The sequence below is a fragment of the Schistocerca cancellata genome, unplaced genomic scaffold, assembly GCF_023864275.1.
Source record: "Schistocerca cancellata isolate TAMUIC-IGC-003103 unplaced genomic scaffold, iqSchCanc2.1 HiC_scaffold_1170, whole genome shotgun sequence".
Taxonomy (NCBI): domain Eukaryota; kingdom Metazoa; phylum Arthropoda; class Insecta; order Orthoptera; family Acrididae; genus Schistocerca; species Schistocerca cancellata.
In genome coordinates, this window is record NW_026047169.1 from 39,618 (window position 1) to 61,626 (window position 22,009).

The following is a 22,009-nucleotide window of genomic DNA, read 5'->3' on the forward strand; positions in this document are numbered from 1 at the left end:
CAGAATGACGGCCGAATTGGCGGGCGCACCGCCGCGTGTGTGAGACGCACTGCTGCTCGTTGCACCCCCTGTCATTCGCTGGGCGCGTGTAGCCTTCGACACTAGCGGAGGACGCATCTTGTCCCTGGTGTTCAGCGGAGGGCCTGTGCGGGGTGTGGCAGTGTCGTGCTGGAGGGCCCACTGGTAGCGATGTGGGCTTCCTCGCCTCGCCTCGCTTCGCCGCGCCTCACACCAGGTGTCTGCGTAGTTTGCAGTGCATTCGCACCATTCCTATCCCTGTCCCTGTCCCCGTCCCGACTTGTCCCGACTTTGCTCGACTGCCGCTCGCTGCCGCTCGGGTCGTGGTCCATATGACAGCGCAAGCACGACAAACGTCTGCGGGACGAGACGAGACGAGACGAGACGAGACGACTAAGGAATAAATTCGTGGTTACAAATCAAATTTGGAACTCTACATTCCTACACAACAATAGGCGGTGACGTATTTCAGAAATCACCTGCCAATTCGTACTGTTTTGTCGTTTTCAAAGTCTTCTTGGCAAACTTGGTTAGCTCATTCTCCCTCAAACTGAGTTAATTACTGCATTTTCGTACCATTACAGTAGTTTAAAAGGCTTAAGTAAGCATCTTTGTCACAACAGAAACGTAGTTTGAAAATTGGGCTGGCAACATAACAAAAAAAAAAACGGGAAGGGAGCCAACAGCACACGGGTTGACCCAGGCGGTCACCCATCCAAGTACTAGCCGGGCCCGATGATGCTTAACTTCGGTGATCGGACGAGAACCGGTGTATTCATCATGGTATGGCCGTTGGCGCTCATCTAATGTAGGAGCACGGCAGAATTCGCGTTCGGCTTTTCTCACAACACACAAAATGTTAGTTTTCGGCCGCATTTGACGAAAGCGCTTCCTTCCGCAACCGCCAGTTCCTCGAGGACGGCGCGGGGAGGCGCGCCCGGCGTCCCAGCAGAATGACGGCCGAATTGGCGGGCGCACCGCCGCGTGTGTGAGACGCACTGCTGCTCGTTGCACCCCCTGTCATTCGCTGGGCGCGTGTAGCCTTCGACACTAGCGGAGGACGCATCTTGTCCCTGGTGTTCAGCGGAGGGCCTGTGCGGGGTGTGGCAGTGTCGTGCTGGAGGGCCCACTGGTAGCGATGTGGGCTTCCTCGCCTCGCCTCGCTTCGCCGCGCCTCACACCAGGTGTCTGCGTAGTTTGCAGTGCATTCGCACCATTCCTATCCCTGTCCCTGTCCCCGTCCCGACTTGTCCCGACTTTGCTCGACTGCCGCTCGCTGCCGCTCGGGTCGTGGTCCATATGACAGCGCAAGCACGACAAACGTCTGCGGGACGAGACGAGACGAGACGAGACGAGACGACTAAGGAATAAATTCGTGGTTACAAATCAAATTTGGAACTCTACATTCCTACACAACAATAGGCGGTGCCGTATTTCAGAAATCACCTGCCAATTCGTACTGTTTTGTCGTTTTCAAAGTCTTCTTGGCAAACTTGGTTAGCTCATTCTCCCTCAAACTGAGTTAATTACTGCATTTTCGTACCATTACAGTAGTTTAAAAGGCTTAAGTAAGCATCTTTGTCACAACAGAAACGTAGTTTGAAAATTGGGCTGGCAACATAACAAAAAAAAAAACGGGAAGGGAGCCAACAGCACACGGGTTGACCCAGGCGGTCACCCATCCAAGTACTAGCCGGGCCCGATGATGCTTAACTTCGGTGATCGGACGAGAACCGGTGTATTCATCATGGTATGGCCGTTGGCGCTCATCTAATGTAGGAGCACGGCAGAATTCGCGTTCGGCTTTTCTCACAACACACAAAATGTTAGTTTTCGGCCGCATTTGACGAAAGCGCTTCCTTCCGCAACCGCCAGTTCCTCGAGGACGGCGCGGGGAGGCGCGCCCGGCGTCCCAGCAGAATGACGGCCGAATTGGCGGGCGCACCGCCGCGTGTGTGAGACGCACTGCTGCTCGTTGCACCCCCTGTCATTCGCTGGGCGCGTGTAGCCTTCGACACTAGCGGAGGACGCATCTTGTCCCTGGTGTTCAGCGGAGGGCCTGTGCGGGGTGTGGCAGTGTCGTGCTGGAGGGCCCACTGGTAGCGATGTGGGCTTCCTCGCCTCGCCTCGCTTCGCCGCGCCTCACACCAGGTGTCTGCGTAGTTTGCAGTGCATTCGCACCATTCCTATCCCTGTCCCTGTCCCCGTCCCGACTTGTCCCGACTTTGCTCGACTGCCGCTCGCTGCCGCTCGGGTCGTGGTCCATATGACAGCGCAAGCACGACAAACGTCTGCGGGACGAGACGAGACGAGACGAGACGAGACGACTAAGGAATAAATTCGTGGTTACAAATCAAATTTGGAACTCTACATTCCTACACAACAATAGGCGGTGACGTATTTCAGAAATCACCTGCCAATTCGTACTGTTTTGTCGTTTTCAAAGTCTTCTTGGCAAACTTGGTTAGCTCATTCTCCCTCAAACTGAGTTAATTACTGCATTTTCGTACCATTACAGTAGTTTAAAAGGCTTAAGGAAGCATCTTTGTCACAACAGAAATGTAGTTTGAAAATTGGGCTGGCGACATAAAAAAAAAAAAAAAAAAACCAGGAAGGGAGCCAACAGCACCTGGGTTTCCCAGGCGGTCACCCATCCAAGTACTAGCCGGGCCCGATGATGCTTAACTTCGGTGATCGGACGAGAACCGGTGTATTCATCATGGTATGGCCGTTGGCGCTCATCTAATGTAGGAGCACGGCAGAATTCGCGTTCGGCTTTTCTCCCAACACACAAAATGTTAGTTTTCGGCCGCATTTGACGAAAGCGCTTCCTTCCGCAACCGCCAGTACCTCGAGGACGGCGCGGGGGGGCGCGCCCGGCGTCCCAGCAGAGTGACGGCCGAATTGGCGGGCGCACCGCCGCGTGTGTGAGACGCACTGCTGCTCGTTGCACCCCCTGTCATTCGCTGGGCGCGTGTAGCCTTCGACACTAGCGGAGGACGCATCTTGTCCCTGGTGTTCAGCGGAGGGCCTGTGCGGGGTGTGGCAGTGTCGTGCTGGAGGGCCCACTGGTAGCGATGTGGGCTTCCTCGCCTCGCCTCGCTTCGCCGCGCCTCACACCAGGTGTCTGCGTAGTTTGCAGTGCATTCGCACCATTCCTATCCCTGTCCCTGTCCCCGTCCCGACTTGTCCCGACTTTGCTCGACTGCCGCTCGCTGCCGCTCGGGTCGTGGTCCATATGACAGCGCAAGCACGACAAACGTCTGCGGGACGAGACGAGACGAGACGAGACGAGACGACTAAGGAATAAATTCGTGGTTACAAATCAAATTTGGAACTCTACATTCCTACACAACAATAGGCGGTGACGTATTTCAGAAATCACCTGCCAATTCGTACTGTTTTGTCGTTTTCAAAGTCTTCTTGGCAAACTTGGTTAGCTCATTCTCCCTCAAACTGAGTTAATTACTGCATTTTCGTACCATTACAGTAGTTTAAAAGGCTTAAGGAAGCATCTTTGTCACAACAGAAATGTAGTTTGAAAATTGGGCTGGCGACATTACAAAAAAAAAAAAAAAACCAGGAAGGGAGCCAACAGCACCTGGGTTTCCCAGGCGGTCACCCATCCAAGTACTAGCCGGGCCCGATGATGCTTAACTTCGGTGATCGGACGAGAACCGGTGTATTCATCATGGTATGGCCGTTGGCGCTCATCTAATGTAGGAGCACGGCAGAATTCGCGTTCGGCTTTTCTCCCAACACACAAAATGTTAGTTTTCGGCCGCATTTGACGAAAGCGCTTCCTTCCGCAACCGCCAGTACCTCGAGGACGGCGCGGGGGGGCGCGCCCGGCGTCCCAGCAGAGTGACGGCCGAATTGGCGGGCGCACCGCCGCGTGTGTGAGACGCACTGCTGCTCGTTGCACCCCCTGTCATTCGCTGGGCGCGTGTAGCCTTCGACACTAGCGGAGGACGCATCTTGTCCCTGGTGTTCAGCGGAGGGCCTGTGCGGGGTGTGGCAGTGTCGTGCTGGAGGGCCCACTGGTAGCGATGTGGGCTTCCTCGCCTCGCCTCGCCTCGCCTCGCCTCGCCTCTTCTCACACCAGGTGTCTGCGTAGTTTGCAGTGCATTCGCACCATTCCTATCCCTGTCCCTGTCCCCGTCCCGACTTGTCCCGACTTTGCTCGACTGCCGCTCGCTGCCGCTCGGGTCGTGGTCCATATGACAGCGCAAGCACGACAAACGTCTGCGGGACGAGACGAGACGAGACGAGACGAGACGACTAAGGAATAAATTCGTGGTTACAAATCAAATTTGGAACTCTACATTCCTACACAACAATAGGCGGTGACGTATTTCAGAAATCACCTGCCAATTCGTACTGTTTTGTCGTTTTCAAAGTCTTCTTGGCAAACTTGGTTAGCTCATTCTCCCTCAAACTGAGTTAATTACTGCATTTTCGTACCATTACAGTAGTTTAAAAGGCTTAAGTAAGCATCTTTGTCACAACAGAAACGTAGTTTGAAAATTGGGCTGGCAACATAACAAAAAAAAAAACGGGAAGGGAGCCAACAGCACACGGGTTGACCCAGGCGGTCACCCATCCAAGTACTAGCCGGGCCCGATGATGCTTAACTTCGGTGATCGGACGAGAACCGGTGTATTCATCATGGTATGGCCGTTGGCGCTCATCTAATGTAGGAGCACGGCAGAATTCGCGTTCGGCTTTTCTCACAACACACAAAATGTTAGTTTTCGGCCGCATTTGACGAAAGCGCTTCCTTCCGCAACCGCCAGTTCCTCGAGGACGGCGCGGGGAGGCGCGCCCGGCGTCCCAGCAGAATGACGGCCGAATTGGCGGGCGCACCGCCGCGTGTGTGAGACGCACTGCTGCTCGTTGCACCCCCTGTCATTCGCTGGGCGCGTGTAGCCTTCGACACTAGCGGAGGACGCATCTTGTCCCTGGTGTTCAGCGGAGGGCCTGTGCGGGGTGTGGCAGTGTCGTGCTGGAGGGCCCACTGGTAGCGATGTGGGCTTCCTCGCCTCGCCTCGCTTCGCCGCGCCTCACACCAGGTGTCTGCGTAGTTTGCAGTGCATTCGCACCATTCCTATCCCTGTCCCTGTCCCCGTCCCGACTTGTCCCGACTTTGCTCGACTGCCGCTCGCTGCCGCTCGGGTCGTGGTCCATATGACAGCGCAAGCACGACAAACGTCTGCGGGACGAGACGAGACGAGACGAGACGAGACGACTAAGGAATAAATTCGTGGTTACAAATCAAATTTGGAACTCTACATTCCTACACAACAATAGGCGGTGACGTATTTCAGAAATCACCTGCCAATTCGTACTGTTTTGTCGTTTTCAAAGTCTTCTTGGCAAACTTGGTTAGCTCATTCTCCCTCAAACTGAGTTAATTACTGCATTTTCGTACCATTACAGTAGTTTAAAAGGCTTAAGTAAGCATCTTTGTCACAACAGAAACGTAGTTTGAAAATTGGGCTGGCAACATAACAAAAAAAAAAACGGGAAGGGAGCCAACAGCACACGGGTTGACCCAGGCGGTCACCCATCCAAGTACTAGCCGGGCCCGATGATGCTTAACTTCGGTGATCGGACGAGAACCGGTGTATTCATCATGGTATGGCCGTTGGCGCTCATCTAATGTAGGAGCACGGCAGAATTCGCGTTCGGCTTTTCTCACAACACACAAAATGTTAGTTTTCGGCCGCATTTGACGAAAGCGCTTCCTTCCGCAACCGCCAGTTCCTCGAGGACGGCGCGGGGAGGCGCGCCCGGCGTCCCAGCAGAATGACGGCCGAATTGGCGGGCGCACCGCCGCGTGTGTGAGACGCACTGCTGCTCGTTGCACCCCCTGTCATTCGCTGGGCGCGTGTAGCCTTCGACACTAGCGGAGGACGCATCTTGTCCCTGGTGTTCAGCGGAGGGCCTGTGCGGGGTGTGGCAGTGTCGTGCTGGAGGGCCCACTGGTAGCGATGTGGGCTTCCTCGCCTCGCCTCGCCTCGCCTCGCCTCGCCTCTTCTCACACCAGGTGTCTGCGTAGTTTGCAGTGCATTCGCACCATTCCTATCCCTGTCCCTGTCCCCGTCCCGACTTGTCCCGACTTTGCTCGACTGCCGCTCGCTGCCGCTCGGGTCGTGGTCCATATGACAGCGCAAGCACGACAAACGTCTGCGGGACGAGACGAGACGAGACGAGACGAGACGACTAAGGAATAAATTCGTGGTTACAAATCAAATTTGGAACTCTACATTCCTACACAACAATAGGCGGTGACGTATTTCAGAAATCACCTGCCAATTCGTACTGTTTTGTCGTTTTCAAAGTCTTCTTGGCAAACTTGGTTAGCACATTCTCCCTCAAACTGAGTTAATTACTGCATTTTCGTACCATTACAGTAGTTTAAAAGGCTTAAGGAAGCATCTTTGTCACAACAGAAAGGTAGTTTGAAAATTGGGCTGGCAACATAACAAAAAAAAAAACGGGAAGGGAGCCAACAGCACACGGGTTGACCCAGGCGGTCACCCATCCAAGTACTAGCCGGGCCCGATGATGCTTAACTTCGGTGATCGGACGAGAACCGGTGTATTCATCATGGTATGGCCGTTGGCGCTCATCTAATGTAGGAGCACGGCAGAATTCGCGTTCGGCTTTTCTCACAACACACAAAATGTTAGTTTTCGGCCGCATTTGACGAAAGCGCTTCCTTCCGCAACCGCCAGTTCCTCGAGGACGGCGCGGGGAGGCGCGCCCGGCGTCCCAGCAGAATGACGGCCGAATTGGCGGGCGCACCGCCGCGTGTGTGAGACGCACTGCTGCTCGTTGCACCCCCTGTCATTCGCTGGGCGCGTGTAGCCTTCGACACTAGCGGAGGACGCATCTTGTCCCTGGTGTTCAGCGGAGGGCCTGTGCGGGGTGTGGCAGTGTCGTGCTGGAGGGCCCACTGGTAGCGATGTGGGCTTCCTCGCCTCGCCTCGCCTCGCCTCGCCTCGCCTCTTCTCACACCAGGTGTCTGCGTAGTTTGCAGTGCATTCGCACCATTCCTATCCCTGTCCCTGTCCCCGTCCCGACTTGTCCCGACTTTGCTCGACTGCCGCTCGCTGCCGCTCGGGTCGTGGTCCATATGACAGCGCAAGCACGACAAACGTCTGCGGGACGAGACGAGACGAGACGAGACGAGACGACTAAGGAATAAATTCGTGGTTACAAATCAAATTTGGAACTCTACATTCCTACACAACAATAGGCGGTGACGTATTTCAGAAATCACCTGCCAATTCGTACTGTTTTGTCGTTTTCAAAGTCTTCTTGGCAAACTTGGTTAGCTCATTCTCCCTCAAACTGAGTTAATTACTGCATTTTCGTACCATTACAGTAGTTTAAAAGGCTTAAGTAAGCATCTTTGTCACAACAGAAACGTAGTTTGAAAATTGGGCTGGCAACATAACAAAAAAAAAAACGGGAAGGGAGCCAACAGCACACGGGTTGACCCAGGCGGTCACCCATCCAAGTACTAGCCGGGCCCGATGATGCTTAACTTCGGTGATCGGACGAGAACCGGTGTATTCATCATAGTATGGCCGTTGGCGCTCATCTAATGTAGGAGCACGGCAGAATTCGCGTTCGGCTTTTCTCACAACACACAAAATGTTAGTTTTCGGCCGCATTTGACGAAAGCGCTTCCTTCCGCAACCGCCAGTTCCTCGAGGACGGCGCGGGGAGGCGCGCCCGGCGTCCCAGCAGAATGACGGCCGAATTGGCGGGCGCACCGCCGCGTGTGTGAGACGCACTGCTGCTCGTTGCACCCCCTGTCATTCGCTGGGCGCGTGTAGCCTTCGACACTAGCGGAGGACGCATCTTGTCCCTGGTGTTCAGCGGAGGGCCTGTGCGGGGTGTGGCAGTGTCGTGCTGGAGGGCCCACTGGTAGCGATGTGGGCTTCCTCGCCTCGCCTCGCCTCGCCTCGCCTCGCCTCTTCTCACACCAGGTGTCTGCGTAGTTTGCAGTGCATTCGCACCATTCCTATCCCTGTCCCTGTCCCCGTCCCGACTTGTCCCGACTTTGCTCGACTGCCGCTCGCTGCCGCTCGGGTCGTGGTCCATATGACAGCGCAAGCACGACAAACGTCTGCGGGACGAGACGAGACGAGACGAGACGAGACGACTAAGGAATAAATTCGTGGTTACAAATCAAATTTGGAACTCTACATTCCTACACAACAATAGGCGGTGACGTATTTCAGAAATCACCTGCCGATTCGTACTGTTTTGTCGTTTTCAAAGTCTTCTTGGCAAACTTGGTTAGCACATTCTCCCTCAAACTGAGTTAATTACTGCATTTTCGTACCATTACAGTAGTTTAAAAGGCTTAAGGAAGCATCTTTGTCACAACAGAAAGGTAGTTTGAAAATTGGGCTGGCAACATAACAAAAAAAAAAACGGGAAGGGAGCCAACAGCACACGGGTTGACCCAGGCGGTCACCCATCCAAGTACTAGCCGGGCCCGATGATGCTTAACTTCGGTGATCGGACGAGAACCGGTGTATTCATCATGGTATGGCCGTTGGCGCTCATCTAATGTAGGAGCACGGCAGAATTCGCGTTCGGCTTTTCTCACAACACACAAAATGTTAGTTTTCGGCCGCATTTGACGAAAGCGCTTCCTTCCGCAACCGCCAGTTCCTCGAGGACGGCGCGGGGAGGCGCGCCCGGCGTCCCAGCAGAATGACGGCCGAATTGGCGGGCGCACCGCCGCGTGTGTGAGACGCACTGCTGCTCGTTGCACCCCCTGTCATTCGCTGGGCGCGTGTAGCCTTCGACACTAGCGGAGGACGCATCTTGTCCCTGGTGTTCAGCGGAGGGCCTGTGCGGGGTGTGGCAGTGTCGTGCTGGAGGGCCCACTGGTAGCGATGTGGGCTTCCTCGCCTCGCCTCGCTTCGCCGCGCCTCACACCAGGTGTCTGCGTAGTTTGCAGTGCATTCGCACCATTCCTATCCCTGTCCCTGTCCCCGTCCCGACTTGTCCCGACTTTGCTCGACTGCCGCTCGCTGCCGCTCGGGTCGTGGTCCATATGACAGCGCAAGCACGACAAACGTCTGCGGGACGAGACGAGACGAGACGAGACGAGACGACTAAGGAATAAATTCGTGGTTACAAATCAAATTTGGAACTCTACATTCCTACACAACAATAGGCGGTGACGTATTTCAGAAATCACCTGCCAATTCGTACTGTTTTGTCGTTTTCAAAGTCTTCTTGGCAAACTTGGTTAGCTCATTCTCCCTCAAACTGAGTTAATTACTGCATTTTCGTACCATTACAGTAGTTTAAAAGGCTTAAGTAAGCATCTTTGTCACAACAGAAACGTAGTTTGAAAATTGGGCTGGCAACATAACAAAAAAAAAAACGGGAAGGGAGCCAACAGCACACGGGTTGACCCAGGCGGTCACCCATCCAAGTACTAGCCGGGCCCGATGATGCTTAACTTCGGTGATCGGACGAGAACCGGTGTATTCATCATGGTATGGCCGTTGGCGCTCATCTAATGTAGGAGCACGGCAGAATTCGCGTTCGGCTTTTCTCCCAACACACAAAATGTTAGTTTTCGGCCGCATTTGACGAAAGCGCTTCCTTCCGCAACCGCCAGTTCCTCGAGGACGGCGCAGGGGGGCGCGCCCGGCGTCCCAGCAGAGTGACGGCCGAATTGGCGGGCGCACCGCCGCGTGTGTGAGACGCACTGCTGCTCGTTGCACCCCCTGTCATTCGCTGGGCGCGTGTAGCCTTCGACACTAGCGGAGGACGCATCTTGTCCCTGGTGTTCAGCGGAGGGCCTGTGCGGGGTGTGGCAGTGTCGTGCTGGAGGGCCCACTGGTAGCGATGTGGGCTTCCTCGCCTCGCCTCGCTTCGCCGCGCCTCACACCAGGTGTCTGCGTAGTTTGCAGTGCATTCGCACCATTCCTATCCCTGTCCCTGTCCCCGTCCCGACTTGTCCCGACTTTGCTCGACTGCCGCTCGCTGCCGCTCGGGTCGTGGTCCATATGACAGCGCAAGCACGACAAACGTCTGCGGGACGAGACGAGACGAGACGAGACGAGACGACTAAGGAATAAATTCGTGGTTACAAATCAAATTTGGAACTCTACATTCCTACACAACAATAGGCGGTGACGTATTTCAGAAATCACCTGCCAATTCGTACTGTTTTGTCGTTTTCAAAGTCTTCTTGGCAAACTTGGTTAGCTCATTCTCCCTCAAACTGAGTTAATTACTGCATTTTCGTACCATTACAGTAGTTTAAAAGGCTTAAGGAAGCATCTTTGTCACAACAGAAATGTAGTTTGAAAATTGGGCTGGCGACATTACAAAAAAAAAAAAAAAACCAGGAAGGGAGCCAACAGCACCTGGGTTTCCCAGGCGGTCACCCATCCAAGTACTAGCCGGGCCCGATGATGCTTAACTTCGGTGATCGGACGAGAACCGGTGTATTCATCATGGTATGGCCGTTGGCGCTCATCTAATGTAGGAGCACGGCAGAATTCGCGTTCGGCTTTTCTCCCAACACACAAAATGTTAGTTTTCGGCCGCATTTGACGAAAGCGCTTCCTTCCGCAACCGCCAGTTCCTCGAGGACGGCGCAGGGGGGCGCGCCCGGCGTCCCAGCAGAGTGACGGCCGAATTGGCGGGCGCACCGCCGCGTGTGTGAGACGCACTGCTGCTCGTTGCACCCCCTGTCATTCGCTGGGCGCGTGTAGCCTTCGACACTAGCGGAGGACGCATCTTGTCCCTGGTGTTCAGCGGAGGGCCTGTGCGGGGTGTGGCAGTGTCGTGCTGGAGGGCCCACTGGTAGCGATGTGGGCTTCCTCGCCTCGCCTCGCTTCGCCGCGCCTCACACCAGGTGTCTGCGTAGTTTGCAGTGCATTCGCACCATTCCTATCCCTGTCCCTGTCCCCGTCCCGACTTGTCCCGACTTTGCTCGACTGCCGCTCGCTGCCGCTCGGGTCGTGGTCCATATGACAGCGCAAGCACGACAAACGTCTGCGGGACGAGACGAGACGAGACGAGACGAGACGACTAAGGAATAAATTCGTGGTTACAAATCAAATTTGGAACTCTACATTCCTACACAACAATAGGCGGTGACGTATTTCAGAAATCACCTGCCAATTCGTACTGTTTTGTCGTTTTCAAAGTCTTCTTGGCAAACTTGGTTAGCTCATTCTCCCTCAAACTGAGTTAATTACTGCATTTTCGTACCATTACAGTAGTTTAAAAGGCTTAAGTAAGCATCTTTGTCACAACAGAAACGTAGTTTGAAAATTGGGCTGGCAACATAACAAAAAAAAAAACGGGAAGGGAGCCAACAGCACACGGGTTGACCCAGGCGGTCACCCATCCAAGTACTAGCCGGGCCCGATGATGCTTAACTTCGGTGATCGGACGAGAACCGGTGTATTCATCATGGTATGGCCGTTGGCGCTCATCTAATGTAGGAGCACGGCAGAATTCGCGTTCGGCTTTTCTCACAACACACAAAATGTTAGTTTTCGGCCGCATTTGACGAAAGCGCTTCCTTCCGCAACCGCCAGTTCCTCGAGGACGGCGCGGGGAGGCGCGCCCGGCGTCCCAGCAGAATGACGGCCGAATTGGCGGGCGCACCGCCGCGTGTGTGAGACGCACTGCTGCTCGTTGCACCCCCTGTCATTCGCTGGGCGCGTGTAGCCTTCGACACTAGCGGAGGACGCATCTTGTCCCTGGTGTTCAGCGGAGGGCCTGTGCGGGGTGTGGCAGTGTCGTGCTGGAGGGCCCACTGGTAGCGATGTGGGCTTCCTCGCCTCGCCTCGCTTCGCCGCGCCTCACACCAGGTGTCTGCGTAGTTTGCAGTGCATTCGCACCATTCCTATCCCTGTCCCTGTCCCCGTCCCGACTTGTCCCGACTTTGCTCGACTGCCGCTCGCTGCCGCTCGGGTCGTGGTCCATATGACAGCGCAAGCACGACAAACGTCTGCGGGACGAGACGAGACGAGACGAGACGAGACGACTAAGGAATAAATTCGTGGTTACAAATCAAATTTGGAACTCTACATTCCTACACAACAATAGGCGGTGACGTATTTCAGAAATCACCTGCCAATTCGTACTGTTTTGTCGTTTTCAAAGTCTTCTTGGCAAACTTGGTTAGCTCATTCTCCCTCAAACTGAGTTAATTACTGCATTTTCGTACCATTACAGTAGTTTAAAAGGCTTAAGTAAGCATCTTTGTCACAACAGAAACGTAGTTTGAAAATTGGGCTGGCAACATAACAAAAAAAAAAACGGGAAGGGAGCCAACAGCACACGGGTTGACCCAGGCGGTCACCCATCCAAGTACTAGCCGGGCCCGATGATGCTTAACTTCGGTGATCGGACGAGAACCGGTGTATTCATCATGGTATGGCCGTTGGCGCTCATCTAATGTAGGAGCACGGCAGAATTCGCGTTCGGCTTTTCTCACAACACACAAAATGTTAGTTTTCGGCCGCATTTGACGAAAGCGCTTCCTTCCGCAACCGCCAGTTCCTCGAGGACGGCGCGGGGAGGCGCGCCCGGCGTCCCAGCAGAATGACGGCCGAATTGGCGGGCGCACCGCCGCGTGTGTGAGACGCACTGCTGCTCGTTGCACCCCCTGTCATTCGCTGGGCGCGTGTAGCCTTCGACACTAGCGGAGGACGCATCTTGTCCCTGGTGTTCAGCGGAGGGCCTGTGCGGGGTGTGGCAGTGTCGTGCTGGAGGGCCCACTGGTAGCGATGTGGGCTTCCTCGCCTCGCCTCGCTTCGCCGCGCCTCACACCAGGTGTCTGCGTAGTTTGCAGTGCATTCGCACCATTCCTATCCCTGTCCCTGTCCCCGTCCCGACTTGTCCCGACTTTGCTCGACTGCCGCTCGCTGCCGCTCGGGTCGTGGTCCATATGACAGCGCAAGCACGACAAACGTCTGCGGGACGAGACGAGACGAGACGAGACGAGACGACTAAGGAATAAATTCGTGGTTACAAATCAAATTTGGAACTCTACATTCCTACACAACAATAGGCGGTGACGTATTTCAGAAATCACCTGCCAATTCGTACTGTTTTGTCGTTTTCAAAGTCTTCTTGGCAAACTTGGTTAGCTCATTCTCCCTCAAACTGAGTTAATTACTGCATTTTCGTACCATTACAGTAGTTTAAAAGGCTTAAGGAAGCATCTTTGTCACAACAGAAATGTAGTTTGAAAATTGGGCTGGCGACATTACAAAAAAAAAAAAAAAACCAGGAAGGGAGCCAACAGCACCTGGGTTTCCCAGGCGGTCACCCATCCAAGTACTAGCCGGGCCCGATGATGCTTAACTTCGGTGATCGGACGAGAACCGGTGTATTCATCATGGTATGGCCGTTGGCGCTCATCTAATGTAGGAGCACGGCAGAATTCGCGTTCGGCTTTTCTCCCAACACACAAAATGTTAGTTTTCGGCCGCATTTGACGAAAGCGCTTCCTTCCGCAACCGCCAGTTCCTCGAGGACGGCGCGGGGGGGCGCGCCCGGCGTCCCAGCAGAGTGACGGCCGAATTGGCGGGCGCACCGCCGCGTGTGTGAGACGCACTGCTGCTCGTTGCACCCCCTGTCATTCGCTGGGCGCGTGTAGCCTTCGACACTAGCGGAGGACGCATCTTGTCCCTGGTGTTCAGCGGAGGGCCTGTGCGGGGTGTGGCAGTGTCGTGCTGGAGGGCCCACTGGTAGCGATGTGGGCTTCCTCGCCTCGCCTCGCCTCGCCTCGCCTCGCCTCTTCTCACACCAGGTGTCTGCGTAGTTTGCAGTGCATTCGCACCATTCCTATCCCTGTCCCTGTCCCCGTCCCGACTTGTCCCGACTTTGCTCGACTGCCGCTCGCTGCCGCTCGGGTCGTGGTCCATATGACAGCGCAAGCACGACAAACGTCTGCGGGACGAGACGAGACGAGACGAGACGAGACGACTAAGGAATAAATTCGTGGTTACAAATCAAATTTGGAACTCTACATTCCTACACAACAATAGGCGGTGACGTATTTCAGAAATCACCTGCCGATTCGTACTGTTTTGTCGTTTTCAAAGTCTTCTTGGCAAACTTGGTTAGCACATTCTCCCTCAAACTGAGTTAATTACTGCATTTTCGTACCATTACAGTAGTTTAAAAGGCTTAAGGAAGCATCTTTGTCACAACAGAAAGGTAGTTTGAAAATTGGGCTGGCAACATAACAAAAAAAAAAACGGGAAGGGAGCCAACAGCACACGGGTTGACCCAGGCGGTCACCCATCCAAGTACTAGCCGGGCCCGATGATGCTTAACTTCGGTGATCGGACGAGAACCGGTGTATTCATCATGGTATGGCCGTTGGCGCTCATCTAATGTAGGAGCACGGCAGAATTCGCGTTCGGCTTTTCTCACAACACACAAAATGTTAGTTTTCGGCCGCATTTGACGAAAGCGCTTCCTTCCGCAACCGCCAGTTCCTCGAGGACGGCGCGGGGAGGCGCGCCCGGCGTCCCAGCAGAATGACGGCCGAATTGGCGGGCGCACCGCCGCGTGTGTGAGACGCACTGCTGCTCGTTGCACCCCCTGTCATTCGCTGGGCGCGTGTAGCCTTCGACACTAGCGGAGGACGCATCTTGTCCCTGGTGTTCAGCGGAGGGCCTGTGCGGGGTGTGGCAGTGTCGTGCTGGAGGGCCCACTGGTAGCGATGTGGGCTTCCTCGCCTCGCCTCGCTTCGCCGCGCCTCACACCAGGTGTCTGCGTAGTTTGCAGTGCATTCGCACCATTCCTATCCCTGTCCCTGTCCCCGTCCCGACTTGTCCCGACTTTGCTCGACTGCCGCTCGCTGCCGCTCGGGTCGTGGTCCATATGACAGCGCAAGCACGACAAACGTCTGCGGGACGAGACGAGACGAGACGAGACGAGACGACTAAGGAATAAATTCGTGGTTACAAATCAAATTTGGAACTCTACATTCCTACACAACAATAGGCGGTGACGTATTTCAGAAATCACCTGCCAATTCGTACTGTTTTGTCGTTTTCAAAGTCTTCTTGGCAAACTTGGTTAGCTCATTCTCCCTCAAACTGAGTTAATTACTGCATTTTCGTACCATTACAGTAGTTTAAAAGGCTTAAGGAAGCATCTTTGTCACAACAGAAATGTAGTTTGAAAATTGGGCTGGCGACATTACAAAAAAAAAAAAAAAAACCAGGAAGGGAGCCAACAGCACCTGGGTTTCCCAGGCGGTCACCCATCCAAGTACTAGCCGGGCCCGATGATGCTTAACTTCGGTGATCGGACGAGAACCGGTGTATTCATCATGGTATGGCCGTTGGCGCTCATCTAATGTAGGAGCACGGCAGAATTCGCGTTCGGCTTTTCTCCCAACACACAAAATGTTAGTTTTCGGCCGCATTTGACGAAAGCGCTTCCTTCCGCAACCGCCAGTTCCTCGAGGACGGCGCAGGGGGGCGCGCCCGGCGTCCCAGCAGAGTGACGGCCGAATTGGCGGGCGCACCGCCGCGTGTGTGAGACGCACTGCTGCTCGTTGCACCCCCAGTCATTCGCTGGGCGCGTGTAGCCTTCGACACTAGCGGAGGACGCATCTTGTCCCTGGTGTTCAGCGGAGGGCCTGTGCGGGGTGTGGCAGTGTCGTGCTGGAGGGCCCACTGGTAGCGATGTGGGCTTCCTCGCCTCGCCTCGCCTCGCCTCGCCTCGCCTCTTCTCACACCAGGTGTCTGCGTAGTTTGCAGTGCATTCGCACCATTCCTATCCCTGTCCCTGTCCCCGTCCCGACTTGTCCCGACTTTGCTCGACTGCCGCTCGCTGCCGCTCGGGTCGTGGTCCATATGACAGCGCAAGCACGACAAACGTCTGCGGGACGAGACGAGACGAGACGAGACGAGACGACTAAGGAATAAATTCGTGGTTACAAATCAAATTTGGAACTCTACATTCCTACACAACAATAGGCGGTGACGTATTTCAGAAATCACCTGCCGATTCGTACTGTTTTGTCGTTTTCAAAGTCTTCTTGGCAAACTTGGTTAGCACATTCTCCCTCAAACTGAGTTAATTACTGCATTTTCGTACCATTACAGTAGTTTAAAAGGCTTAAGGAAGCATCTTTGTCACAACAGAAAGGTAGTTTGAAAATTGGGCTGGCGACATTACAAAAAAAAAAAAACAGGAAGGGAGCCAACAGCACCCGGGTTTCCCAGGCGGTCACCCATCCAAGTACTAGCCGGGCCCGATGATGCTTAACTTCGGTGATCGGACGAGAACCGGTGTATTCATCATGGTATGGCCGTTGGCGCTCATCTAATGTAGGAGCACGGCAGAATTCGCGTTCGGCTTTTCTCCCAACACACAAAATGTTAGTTTTCGGCCGCATTTGACGAAAGCGCTTCCTCCCGCAACCGCCAGTTCCTCGAGGACGGCGCGGGGAGGCGCGCCCGGCGTCCCAGCAGAGTGACGGCCGAATTGGCGGGCGCACCGCCGCGTGTGTGAGACGCACTGCTGCTCGTTGCACCCCCTGTCATTCGCTGGGCGCGTTCAGCCTTCGACACTAGCGGAGGACGCATCTTGTCCCTGGTGTTCAGCGGAGGGCCTGTGCGGGGTGTGGCAGTGTCGTGCTGGAGGGCCCACTGGTAGCGATGTGGGCTTCCTCGCCTCGCCTCGCCTCGCCTCGCCGCGCCTCACACCAGGTGTCTGCGTAGTTTGCAGTGCATTCGCACCATTCCTATCCCTGTCCCTGTCCCATTCCCGACTTGTCCCGACTTTGCTCGACTGCCGCTCGCTGCCGCTCGGGTCGTGGTCCATATGACAGCGCAAGCACGTCGAACGTCTGCGGGACGAGACGAGACGAGACGAGACGAGACGACTAAGGAATAAATTCGTGGTTACAAATCAAATTTGGAACTCTACACTCCTACACAACAATAGGCGGTGACGTATTTCAGAAATCACCTGCCGATTCGTACTGTTTTGTCGTTTTCAAAGTCTTCTTGGCAAACTTGGTTAGCACATTCTCCCTCAAACTGAGTTAATTACTGCATTTTCGTACCATTACAGTAGTTTAAAAGGCTTAAGGAAGCATCTTTGTAACAACAGAAACGTAGTTTGAAAATTGGGCTGGCGACATAACAAAAAAAAACGGGAAGGGAGCCAACAGCACCCGGGTTTCCCCAGGCGGTCACCCATCCAAGTACTAGCCGGGCCCGATAATGCTTAACTTCGGTGATCGGACGAGAACCGGTGTATTCATCATGGTATGGCCGTTGGCGCTCATCTAATGTAGGAGCACGGCAGAATTCGCGTTCGGCTTTTCTCACAACACAGAAAATGTTAGTTTTCGGCCGCATTTGACGAAAGCGCTTCCTTCCGCAACCGCCAGTTCCTCGAGGACGGCGCAGGGGGGCGCGCCCGGCGTCCCAGCAGAGTGACGGCCGAATTGGCGGGCGCACCGCCGCGTGTGTGAGACGCACTGCTGCTCGTTGCACCCCCAGTCATTCGCTGGGCGCGTGTAGCCTTCGACACTAGCGGAGGACGCATCTTGTCCCTGGTGTTCAGCGGAGGGCCTGTGCGGGGTGTGGCAGTGTCGTGCTGGAGGGCCCACTGGTAGCGATGTGGGCTTCCTCGCCTCGCCTCGCCTCGCCTCGCCGCGCCTCACACCAGGTGTCTGCGTAGTTTGCAGTGCATTCGCACCATTCCTATCCCTGTCCCTGTCCCATTCCCGACTTGTCCCGACTTTGCTCGACTGCCGCTCGCTGCCGCTCGGGTCGTGGTCCATATGACAGCGCAAGCACGTCAAACGTCTGCGGGACGAGACGAGACGAGACGAGACGAGACGACTAAGGAATAAATTCGTGGTTACAAATCAAATTTGGAACTCTACACTCCTACACAACAATAGGCGGTGACGTATTTCAGAAATCACCTGCCGATTCGTACTGTTTTGTCGTTTTCAAAGTCTTCTTGGCAAACTTGGTTAGCACATTCTCCCTCAAACTGAGTTAATTACTGCATTTTCGTACCATTACAGTAGTTTAAAAGGCTTAAGGAAGCATCTTTGTCACAACAGAAACGTAGTTTGAAAATTGGGCTGGCGACATAACAAAAAAAAACGGGAAGGGAGCCAACAGCACCCGGGTTTCCCCAGGCGGTCACCCATCCAAGTACTAGCCGGGCCCGATGAAGCTTAACTTCGGTGATCGGACGAGAACCGGTGTATTCATCATGGTATGGCCGTTGGCGCTCATCTAATGTAGGAGCACGGCAGAATTCGCGTTCGGCTTTTCTCACAACACACAAAATGTTAGTTTTCGGCCGCATTTGACGAAAGCGCTTCCTTCCGCAACAGCCAGTTCCTCGAGGACGGCGCGGGGAGGCGCGCCCGGCGTCCCAGCAGAGTGACAGCCGAATTGGCGGGCGCACCGCCGCGTGTGTGAGACGCACTGCTGCTCGTTGCACCCCCTGTCATTCGCTGGGCGCGTGCAGCCTTCGACACTAGCGGAGGACGCATCTTGTCCCTGGTGTTCAGCGGAGGGCCTGTGCGGGGTGTGGCAGTGTCGTGCTGGAGGGCCCACTGGTAGCGATGTGGGCTTCCTCGCCTCGCCTCGCCTCGCCTCTTCTCACACCAGGTGTCTGCGTAGTTTGCAGTGCATTCGCACCATTCCTATCCCTGTCCCTGTCCCCGTCCCGACTTGTCCCGACTTTGCTCGACTGCCGCTCGTTGCCGCTCGGGTCGTCGGCCATATGACAGCGCAAGCACGACAAACGTCTGCGGGACGAGACGAGACGAGACGAGACGAGACGACTAAGGAATAAATTCGTGGTTACAAATCAAATTTGGAACTCTACACTCCTACACAACAATAGGCGGTGACGTATTTCAGAAATCACCTGCCGATTCGTAGTTTTGTCGTTTTCAAAGTCTTCTTGGCAAACTTGGTTAGCACATTCTCCCTCAAACTGAGTTAATTACTGCATTTTCGTACCATTACAGTAGTTTAAAAGGCATAATGAAGCATCTTTGTCACAACAGAAAGGTAGTTTGAAAAAAGGGCTGGTGACATAACAAAAAAAAACAGGAAGGGAGCCAGCAGCACCCGGGTTTCCCAGGCGGTCACACATCCAAATACTAGCCGGGCCCGATGATGCTTAACTTCGGTGATCGGACGAGAACCGGTGTATTCATCATGGTATGGCCGTTGGCGCTCATCTAATGTAGGAGAACGGCAGAATTCGCGTTCGGCTTTTCTCCCAACACACAAAATGTTAGTTTTCGGCCGCATTTGACGAAAGCGCTTCCTTCCGCAACAGCCAGTTCCTCGAGGACGGCGCGGGGAGGCGCGCCCGGCGTCCCAGCAGAGTGACAGCCGAATTGGCGGGCGCACCGCCGCGTGTGTGAGACGCACTGCTGCTCGTTGCACCCCCTGTCATTCGCTGGGCGCGTGCAGCCTTCGACACTAGCGGAGGACGCATCTTGTCCCTGGTGTTCAGCGGAGGGCCTGTGCGGGGTGTGGCAGTGTCGTGCTGGAGGGCCCACTGGTAGCGATGTGGGCTTCCTCGCCTCGCCTCGCCTCGCCTCTTCTCACACCAGGTGTCTGCGTAGTTTGCAGTGCATTCGCACCATTCCTATCCCTGTCCCTGTCCCCGTCCCGACTTGTCCCGACTTTGATCGACTGCCGCTCGCTGCCGCTCGGGTCGTGGTCCATATGACAGCGCAAGCACGACAAACGTCTGCGGGACGAGACGAGACGAGACGAGACGAGACGACTAAGGAATAAATTCGTGGTTACAAATCAAATTTGGAACTCTACACTCCTACACAACAATAGGCGGTGGCGTATTTCAGAAATCACCTGCCGATTCGTACTGTTTTGTCGTTTTCAAAGTCTTCTTGGCAAACTTGGTTAGCACATTCTCCCTCAAACTGAGTTAATTACTGCATTTTCGTACCATTACAGTAGTTTAAAAGGCATAAAGAAGCATCTTTGTCACAACAGAAAGGTAGTTTGAAAATTGGGCTGGTGACATAACAAAAAAAAACAGGAAGGGAGCCAGCAGCACCCGGGTTTCCCAGGCGTTCACCCATCCAAGTACTAGCCGGGCCCGATGATGCTTAACTTCGGTGATCGGACGAGAACAGGTGTATTCATCATGGTATGGCCGTTGGCGCTCATCTAATGTAGGAGCACGGCAGAATTCGCGTTCGGCTTTTCTCCCAACACACAAAATGTTAGTTTTCGGCCGCATTTGACGAAAGCGCTTCCTTCCGCAACCGACTGTTCCCCGAGGACGGCGCGGGGAGGCGCGCCCGGCGTCCCAGCAGAGTGACGGCCGAATTGGCAGGCGCACCGCCGCGTGTGGGAGACGCACTGCTGCTCGTTGCACCCCCTGTCATTCGCTGGGCGCGTGCAGCCTTCGACACTAGCGGAGGACGCATCTTGTCCCTGGTGTTCAGCGGAGGGCCTGTGCGGGGTGTGGCAGTGTCGTGCTGGAGGGCCCACTGGTAGCAATGTGGGCTTCCTCGCTCCGCCTCGCCTCGCCTCGCCTCGCCTCACACCAGGTGTCTGCGTAGTTTGCAGTGCATTCGCACCATTCCTATCCCTGTCCCTGTCCCCGTACCGACTTGTCCCGACTTTGCTCGACTGCCGCTCGCTGCCGCTCGGGTCGTGGTCCATATAACAGCGCAAGCACGACAAACGTCTGCGGGACGAGACGAGACGAGACGAGACGAGACGACTAAGGAATAAATTCGTGGTTACAAATCAAATTTGGAACTCTACACTCCTACACAACAATAGGCGGTGACGTATTTCAGAAATCACCTGCCGATTCGTACTGTTTTGTCGTTTTCAAAGTCTTCTTGGCAAACTTGGTTAGCACATTCTCCCTCAAACTGAGTTAATTACTGCATTTTCGTACCATTACAGTAGTTTAAAAGGCTTAAGGAAGCATCTTTGTCACAACAGAAAGGTTGTTTGAAAATTCTGCTGGCGACATAACAAAAAAAAAAACAGGAAGGGAGCCAGCAGGACCCGGGTTTCCCAGGCGTTCACCCATCCATGTACTAGCCGGGCCCGATGATGCTTAACTTCGGTGATCGGACGAGAACAGGTGTATTCATCATGGTATGGCCGTTGGCGCTCATCTAATGTAGGAGCACGGCAGAATTCGCGTTCGGCTTTTCTCCCAACACACAAAATGTTAGTTTTCGGCCGCATTTGACGAAAGCGCTTCCTTCCGCAACCGACTGTTCCCCGAGGACGGCGCGGGGAGGCGCGCCCGGCGTCCCAGCAGAGTGACGGCCGAATTGGCAGGCGCACCGCCGCGTGTGGGAGACGCACTGCTGCTCGTTGCACCCCCTGTCATTCGCTGGGCGCGTGCAGCCTTCGACACTAGCGGAGGACGCATCTTGTCCCTGGTGTTCAGCGGAGGGCCTGTGCGGGGTGTGGCAGTGTCGTGCTGGAGGGCCCACTGGTAGCAATGTGGGCTTCCTCGCTCCGCCTCGCCTCGCCTCGCCTCGCCTCACACCAGGTGTCTGCGTAGTTTGCAGTGCATTCGCACCATTCCTATCCCTGTCCCTGTCCCCGTACCGACTTGTCCCGACTTTGCTCGACTGCCGCTCGCTGCCGCTCGGGTCGTGGTCCATATAACAGCGCAAGCACGACAAACGTCTGCGGGACGAGACGAGACCAGACGAGACGAGACGACTAAGGAATAAATTCGTGGTTACAAATCAAATTTGGAACTCTACACTCCTACACAACAATAGGCGGTGACGTATTTCAGAAATCACCTGCCGATTCGTACTGTTTTGTCGTTTTCAAAGTCTTCTTGGCAAACTTGGTTAGCACATTCTCCCTCAAACTGAGTTAATTACTGCATTTTCGTACCATTACAGTAGTTTAAAAGGCTTAAGGAAGCATCTTTGTCACAACAG

At 54.6% G+C, this 22,009-nt stretch overlaps 21 non-coding genes and 1 pseudogene across 21 annotated transcripts; all 22 read right to left on the bottom strand.

The window, feature by feature from the left end:
* Nucleotides 1–695: 695 nt before the first annotated feature.
* Nucleotides 696–815, bottom strand: LOC126161173 (5S ribosomal RNA). The gene has a single exon (XR_007534839.1). It is a non-coding gene; the product is annotated as a 5S ribosomal RNA (ribosomal RNA).
* Nucleotides 816–1,662: 847 nt separating this feature from the next.
* Nucleotides 1,663–1,782, bottom strand: LOC126161174 (5S ribosomal RNA). Its single transcript, XR_007534840.1, has one exon. It is a non-coding gene; the product is annotated as a 5S ribosomal RNA (ribosomal RNA).
* Nucleotides 1,783–2,635: 853 nt separating this feature from the next.
* LOC126161084 (5S ribosomal RNA) lies at nucleotides 2,636–2,754 on the bottom strand. Its single transcript, XR_007534755.1, has one exon. It is a non-coding gene; the product is annotated as a 5S ribosomal RNA (ribosomal RNA).
* Nucleotides 2,755–3,607: 853 nt separating this feature from the next.
* LOC126161195 (5S ribosomal RNA) lies at nucleotides 3,608–3,726 on the bottom strand. The gene has a single exon (XR_007534855.1). It is a non-coding gene; the product is annotated as a 5S ribosomal RNA (ribosomal RNA).
* An 857-nt stretch (nucleotides 3,727–4,583) lies between these two features.
* On the bottom strand, nucleotides 4,584–4,703 carry LOC126161175 (5S ribosomal RNA). The gene has a single exon (XR_007534841.1). It is a non-coding gene; the product is annotated as a 5S ribosomal RNA (ribosomal RNA).
* An 847-nt stretch (nucleotides 4,704–5,550) lies between these two features.
* On the bottom strand, nucleotides 5,551–5,670 carry LOC126161176 (5S ribosomal RNA). The gene has a single exon (XR_007534842.1). It is a non-coding gene; the product is annotated as a 5S ribosomal RNA (ribosomal RNA).
* Nucleotides 5,671–6,527: 857 nt separating this feature from the next.
* LOC126161178 (5S ribosomal RNA) lies at nucleotides 6,528–6,647 on the bottom strand. The gene has a single exon (XR_007534843.1). It is a non-coding gene; the product is annotated as a 5S ribosomal RNA (ribosomal RNA).
* An 857-nt stretch (nucleotides 6,648–7,504) lies between these two features.
* LOC126161189 (5S ribosomal RNA) lies at nucleotides 7,505–7,624 on the bottom strand. Its single transcript, XR_007534853.1, has one exon. It is a non-coding gene; the product is annotated as a 5S ribosomal RNA (ribosomal RNA).
* Nucleotides 7,625–8,481: 857 nt separating this feature from the next.
* On the bottom strand, nucleotides 8,482–8,601 carry LOC126161179 (5S ribosomal RNA). The gene has a single exon (XR_007534844.1). It is a non-coding gene; the product is annotated as a 5S ribosomal RNA (ribosomal RNA).
* An 847-nt stretch (nucleotides 8,602–9,448) lies between these two features.
* On the bottom strand, nucleotides 9,449–9,568 carry LOC126161180 (5S ribosomal RNA). Its single transcript, XR_007534845.1, has one exon. It is a non-coding gene; the product is annotated as a 5S ribosomal RNA (ribosomal RNA).
* An 853-nt stretch (nucleotides 9,569–10,421) lies between these two features.
* On the bottom strand, nucleotides 10,422–10,540 carry LOC126161206 (5S ribosomal RNA). Its single transcript, XR_007534866.1, has one exon. It is a non-coding gene; the product is annotated as a 5S ribosomal RNA (ribosomal RNA).
* Nucleotides 10,541–11,387: 847 nt separating this feature from the next.
* LOC126161181 (5S ribosomal RNA) lies at nucleotides 11,388–11,507 on the bottom strand. Its single transcript, XR_007534846.1, has one exon. It is a non-coding gene; the product is annotated as a 5S ribosomal RNA (ribosomal RNA).
* An 847-nt stretch (nucleotides 11,508–12,354) lies between these two features.
* On the bottom strand, nucleotides 12,355–12,474 carry LOC126161182 (5S ribosomal RNA). The gene has a single exon (XR_007534847.1). It is a non-coding gene; the product is annotated as a 5S ribosomal RNA (ribosomal RNA).
* An 853-nt stretch (nucleotides 12,475–13,327) lies between these two features.
* Nucleotides 13,328–13,446, bottom strand: LOC126161218 (5S ribosomal RNA). Its single transcript, XR_007534877.1, has one exon. It is a non-coding gene; the product is annotated as a 5S ribosomal RNA (ribosomal RNA).
* An 857-nt stretch (nucleotides 13,447–14,303) lies between these two features.
* LOC126161184 (5S ribosomal RNA) lies at nucleotides 14,304–14,423 on the bottom strand. The gene has a single exon (XR_007534848.1). It is a non-coding gene; the product is annotated as a 5S ribosomal RNA (ribosomal RNA).
* Nucleotides 14,424–15,277: 854 nt separating this feature from the next.
* Nucleotides 15,278–15,396, bottom strand: LOC126160971 (5S ribosomal RNA). The gene has a single exon (XR_007534650.1). It is a non-coding gene; the product is annotated as a 5S ribosomal RNA (ribosomal RNA).
* Nucleotides 15,397–16,255: 859 nt separating this feature from the next.
* Nucleotides 16,256–16,374, bottom strand: LOC126161200 (5S ribosomal RNA). Its single transcript, XR_007534860.1, has one exon. It is a non-coding gene; the product is annotated as a 5S ribosomal RNA (ribosomal RNA).
* An 850-nt stretch (nucleotides 16,375–17,224) lies between these two features.
* LOC126161115 (5S ribosomal RNA) lies at nucleotides 17,225–17,344 on the bottom strand. Its single transcript, XR_007534784.1, has one exon. It is a non-coding gene; the product is annotated as a 5S ribosomal RNA (ribosomal RNA).
* An 850-nt stretch (nucleotides 17,345–18,194) lies between these two features.
* Nucleotides 18,195–18,314, bottom strand: LOC126161141 (5S ribosomal RNA). The gene has a single exon (XR_007534809.1). It is a non-coding gene; the product is annotated as a 5S ribosomal RNA (ribosomal RNA).
* Nucleotides 18,315–19,157: 843 nt separating this feature from the next.
* LOC126161156 (5S ribosomal RNA) lies at nucleotides 19,158–19,276 on the bottom strand. The gene has a single exon (XR_007534823.1). It is a non-coding gene; the product is annotated as a 5S ribosomal RNA (ribosomal RNA).
* An 845-nt stretch (nucleotides 19,277–20,121) lies between these two features.
* Nucleotides 20,122–20,240, bottom strand: LOC126161186 (5S ribosomal RNA). The gene has a single exon (XR_007534850.1). It is a non-coding gene; the product is annotated as a 5S ribosomal RNA (ribosomal RNA).
* An 852-nt stretch (nucleotides 20,241–21,092) lies between these two features.
* Nucleotides 21,093–21,211, bottom strand: LOC126161190 (5S ribosomal RNA; annotated as a pseudogene).
* Between the last annotated feature and the right edge of the window lie 798 nt (nucleotides 21,212–22,009).